This window comes from Neomonachus schauinslandi, unplaced genomic scaffold (genome assembly GCF_002201575.2).
Source record: "Neomonachus schauinslandi unplaced genomic scaffold, ASM220157v2 HiC_scaffold_872, whole genome shotgun sequence".
NCBI classification, from domain to species: domain Eukaryota; kingdom Metazoa; phylum Chordata; class Mammalia; order Carnivora; family Phocidae; genus Neomonachus; species Neomonachus schauinslandi.
In genome coordinates, this window is record NW_025409562.1 from 1 (window position 1) to 5,727 (window position 5,727).

Below are 5,727 nucleotides of genomic sequence, written 5' to 3' on the forward strand. Positions count from 1 at the left end.
GACCCCCTGGAGCTGCTGGTCTCAGGTGAGGGGCCCCTGAACCTGACCTTTATGAGCTCTGTCAGCTCAAGATGCACGTTTCAGGAAAGCCTGACACGGTAGCAAATGTGGGGGTCACGGGGGCTCCACGGAGGAGGGTCCATCCCAGGGGAGACTGGAAAGACCCACCGGGGCTGCCCTCTGCTGCAGTCCCAGCAGAGGTAAGGAGTAGGGGGCTGCGTGAGGGGTGGGGGAGTGAGGACGATCGTGAGTAGACAGAGGCCTCCCACTCACCTCCTGTCCCCTCCATATCAGAATCGGAGCCGTGGTGTCAGCCCCACAGGACACTCTCCTAGAGAGAAGCCCCCCCGCCTGCAGGCGCCACTCTGCTGCCCCCTGTGCTCACCTGGGGGCCTCCATGCCCCTCGGTGCACACCTGAGACTGAGGAGGGGCCGTGCCCGGCTCACGGGAGTCCCCAGGGACGCTGCACCGTGTGCCCATGTGCAGCTGGTGTCCACTGGGCATTGTGTGTGGACGCTTGTCCAGTGTCCCTGCGCCTGCTTCTCACACCTTCTAGAGCAGCACCTGCAGACATGGTGACAAAGAGAACTCAGGTGACAGGGATGCAGACTCAGAAACAAGTCATCCTTCTGTGTGCATCGGGTCACATCCGATTCACACATTCCTTGTGGGGAAGAACTTCTGGGCACTACCGAGTCTTAGCACATTTTCAACGAGTCTCTTTTATTTACTTATTTCCTGCGTAAAAGTCCGTGATTCATCACCTACATGAACTTCACGGCCTTTCAGCGTTTTCCATAGAAGTGGTGTCAATTCGCAGCCTGTTCTATGAACTTCTTAGCTACTTTAATACCATATATGTCAGTTGTCCGAATAATAGTTCACTATGCTGAGAGAGCTATGGGTGTGGGCATATTTTTATGTGCTGTGAACTCACTACACTCTTTTCCTTTCAACTATTTCTCAATGCGCTGCTCAAAATTACACATGGAAATTTCACTTTCTCGTTTCCAAAATGCACACCTGTGTTTCTCACTTCAAAGGACGGAGAAAATGGTCACAAGATTCACGTCAGGGAAACAGCTTGATTTATACCCCAAATTTATTTTTTTATTTTTTTTTTTAAAGATTTTATTTATTTATTTGAGAGAGCGAGAATGAGAGAGAGTACATGAGAGGGGGGAGGGTCAGAGAGAGAAGCAGGCTCCTCGCCGAGCGGGGAGCCCGATGCGGGACTCGATCCCGGGACTCCAGGATCATGACCTGAGCCGAAGGCAGTCGCTTAACCAACTGAGCCACCCAGGCGCCCCACCCCAAATTTATTTTAAAGCAAGTTCATTAAAAATCTATTTTTATATTGAAAGCACCGCTGACCTATCCATTTCAATCCATTTTCCTGCTTTATTAGGGTTTCATTAAAAACGTGATCTTTTCCTGAAAGATGTACGTCTCCTGAACAGCTATGTTTTCTCTTTGATTTTTAGCCACATGAGGCTCTTTACAAAGGCTTCCTGGTTTCAAACATTTGGGTGTTAACCCAACTGCATAACGTTTACTGTTCACTAGTATTTTCTGAATTGTATAAGCTAATATTACTTTGACCATTTGTATGAATCTTGATAATTAGGATTGGTCCATATTTTGTTTTTCCTTTTTCTTTTTCTTTTTTTTTTTTTTTTACTATTGTCTTTTCATCTGAAAACTAGGTTGAGATGTTAATGATTTCCTAGTTTGTGTGTTCCCTCCATAGTAAATTCCACCGACTCTCTCCTTTCCTGGAGGTTTGAAATCCACACGTAGGCACTTCCTCAGGTCTGGCCTGTGATATAGTGGGGACAGAGGTTGTCTTTTCAGTGCAAATAAAATGATTAACTATCCCTACTTGAAACCTCACCTGATTTCTAGAGTTTGTCCCCAAACAGTGAGATGAGGATGGAGACTCCTCCTGGGCACGTGTCCCTGACCTGCCTCCAATTCCCCAAAGCCTGAGTCCAGACCCTCCTGTCCCCTGCCCACCCCCACACGCCACAGACTCGAGTGCCCTCCTGTTGAGGAACAGACAGACTGTACCTCTCTCTGCGTCTGTCTCTCTCTCTACACAGGAAGATGTAGATAGATATCCATACATATACACTTGATTATGTATTTATATTATATCTGCTATTTTACAAATAGACATGGTTATAAAAATCCATACATATAATCTATGAGTGTAAAGCACATATATGTGTAATCCATGTATATCTATCTGAAGCCATTCATCCTCATGCCCATAATCTTCATCCCATAGCTTTTCACATGTTTGTAACTGGTCTTCCTGTCTTGATCCACACTGCAAGCAAGGATTAATGATGTTCATATGACCCAATGACTGAACATCTTTAAGAGATACATATTAATGTGTTAGATGTAGATGTGTGTATACAGATCGATCGATCTATCTATTTATCTAGCTATCATCTATCATCTCTCTATGTATCTACCACTGCAGATATTTCTAACTATATGAAGAATGAATTAATGAACATATCCAAGGATGAATACTCTAGGTACGGATTAAAATGCAGACCCTGAAGAATGGGAGCTGGTTGATATGGAGCGAAGGGGACCCTGCCCCAGACATTGGCCCCTCTGTGCTCCTGATACATCCCCTCGTCCATGGACGCTGGGTCCTCAGCTACTGAATGAGTGGGAACTCTCATCTGCAGGGACATGAGCACAGGAGGTTTGTGTCCCAGACTGAACAGAGAACATACAAGGACATGATGATTTCTGTGTGGGGAGCCCATTTTTCTCTGCAATCCTGAGCTCCTGGGGCACAGTCAGAATCTACCCAGAATGACTTAGAAGTAAAGTCTGAAATCAAGGAAAACAAGGAGGCTGAAGGAATCCAGTGAGGAGAGCAGAGGAAACTCTGCTAGTGCAGAGAAGGGTTAGCTCAGGAACTGTACAAAAACTACAGAGTGACAGGTTGAGGGATATAGAACACAGAGCAGAGGGCAGGCTGGACGGGGGTCTCCAGCTCCTTCCATCTGCTTCCATCTTCCCTGCAGGAACAGCTGACACCGTGAGCCCACCCCAAAACAATTCAGACCCCAGCAGTGGTAAGTAGAAGAATGTCTCAGTGATGGGGCTGGGATGGAGGGGGTGTCCTGTCAGGGGGAGGCGGGTGTCCTGGGTCGACATCCAGCATCCGGGCTCATTTGGGTCCACACTGACCTCTGCACCCTCTCTGTCCTCATTCTTAGCCTCAGATCGCAGGGATTACACGGTGGAGAATCTGATCCGAATGGGCGTGGCTGCCTTGATCCTGGTGGTCCTCGGGATTCTGCTACTAGAGGCTCAGCACAGCCAGACAAGGACCCCAGGTGCAGCCAGGAGCTAAACACAAGGGGGAGCCAACCCACCATTCCCTGTGGCAGACCTTTGGACATCAATCTAATCCGCCCAAGGGGGTCTGGAAGAAAGCCTGCAACTCATGCTGGCTGATCTGCCTGCTGAGAACATCCAGGGGAAACATGGTTTAGATGCCAGGAAATGTCTGGGCTGTTCTCAGTCCAGGACTCGTCCCCCATGAACTGTGGTGCTTTCCCTCCTGCCATTGTTGGACATCCTTGACTGCCCCCGTCTTTCCTCATCCCTGTGACTTGAGGGTTCGTCCCACACGGCAGGGTTGAGTTCATACCTTCCTACAGCAGCAGCTCTGGTCCACTTTCATGGGATACATTTTCCTTTACTTTCCATTTCCTCATTCCCTGATGTGCACCTCCATCCCTTCAGCCCCAAACACAAAATCTGTTTTCATAAGTAAATAGGTGGGTGAAAATCAGGTCCACTTTGGAACACACGAATCCAAACCCTTGCCCTAAACCCTCTCTGGAATCGTGGAGGTCTTCTCTCCTCATCTGATGACACCTGGTAGAGTTTTCCAGAAATACCATCAGTTTGAGGGAGCTCAGGGGTGTTTGAAGTGAAGCCTGGTGGTGAGCTACTACACTGACTCCAAGATATAAGTGTTTTTTTTTAAATGTTGTGACTCGTGGCATTTGCCCATTTCTTTGGTGTAAACACTCCCGTCGTGGCCAACATCAAGGAGCCGCATGAATGCACCGTGTGCCCAAGTGGGAGTCATGGATACAGCACCTTTCACAAGTGAGTGGGATCCAGCTGCAGGCACACCTCACTGGTGAGCACGACGTGCACGTGTGCTTCCTTCTATTTTAAAGGTCCTGGTATTTCCCACTTCAATGTGATGCCACAGTTTCAGAGAAATTGTGATGCCCAAATCCTCCTGCATGCACAGGAGAGGCAAGAGAACACAAGGGCAAAATCCAGTGTTGGAGAAAATACTATGCACTTAGACTGCCAGTACATTCCTGGTAGAAGTGTAAGTTGCTACAAGCAATTTGAGGAGTAGATCAGAATCCCCTGGTGCAAGGAAGGGACACAGCTCTGGCCCATAACTCCACACCCTAGAGGAAACTGTGCACATATGCATGATGACTCCTGCAGGAGAATACTGACAAGGCTATTGCTCTGTGTAGACAAAGCCATACAAATAAAATTACAATTAATGAATGTTTGTGTTACGTGTATGTAATGGAATATTTTATGGCCAAAAAAAGCACAAATTAAAATACCAAGCAATCATATAAATCACTTTGGAACTAAACTGAAAAAAAAAAAAACAAGGGAAATTTTGAGAACCAGGTGTGTAGAGTTATTCCATTATATACATAAGTGCAAAAAAGAAGCGTGTATTATTTAAGGAGGCAAAGTTATGTTTAAGCCTATAAATAAAGGAAGGGAAAGAATCCCATGACATCTCTCAGGTGGTAAACAACATGGTGATGTTGAAGGTTTTGTTCAGGATGGAAACCACCATCTGGAGCACTGGTGGTGTTCTCCATGATGCTAGTCTGTCGACTCAGGGTCCACGTGTTGTTCCTGGTAAAGAACACATTTCTCTCTGTAACCTGCACCTAGTCTGCAGACACCTTAGTGAGATGGGGCTGAAGTGGGATGGAACAGCCATAGTCTACACTAGATCCTGAGCATCATCCAAAGTCACCTTGGATCTGACACAGTGCCTAGTCCCATGATGGCACTGAGGTCCCTCAAAACAGGATCACTATCTACCTGCGGAGACTCCCCTAAGTCTGATCAGACAACGAGCCACGTCCCAGGTAAGAAGCTGGCTCTCTGAACAGCCACTTCAGTGTCATGGACTGTGTGGTTAGCAATTAAAAACTGGTTCGAATGAGTCAGGACCTGTCATTCCTGGTAATCTAAACCAGGTTGGAGATCATTGGTGTGGACCTGGGGCCACTACAGAGACTGGGAATGGCCATCTCTGACTGTGGTTGTCTACTTCGACGATCTGGGGTCATGACAGCAGGAACTCTTACTCCACCATCCTGCTATCTGTCTGTCTGTACGTCTGCTGTTTGAATTCTCACATTCTCCAGCTTTTCAGATGATGTACTTTCATCTTCCCTTTTTCTTCATATTTCATAAATTAAACAGATATCGCATGTCTTACTCTTTTGCTTCCATATTTTTGTCCATGTTCCTTAAAAGGAAAACTGGGGTCTTCACTCAGCAGCTCTTGCCTGAAAACACTAACAGAAAGCATAATTTGCAAATAGCCTAAGATCTAAAGAGCAGAGCAGATCCACACACGTCCACCATACTGTCCCCAGAGAGTGTGTTCTCACACCCATGCC

At 46.9% G+C, this 5,727-nt stretch overlaps 1 long non-coding RNA gene across 1 annotated transcript; it reads left to right on the plus strand.

Moving 5' to 3' along the window:
• LOC110580454 lies at positions 1-4,351 on the plus strand. Its single transcript, XR_002480346.2, has 3 exons — positions 1-25; positions 3,055-3,105; positions 3,250-4,351. It is a non-coding gene; the product is annotated as an uncharacterized LOC110580454 (long non-coding RNA).
• Positions 4,352-5,727: the final 1,376 nt, after the last annotated feature.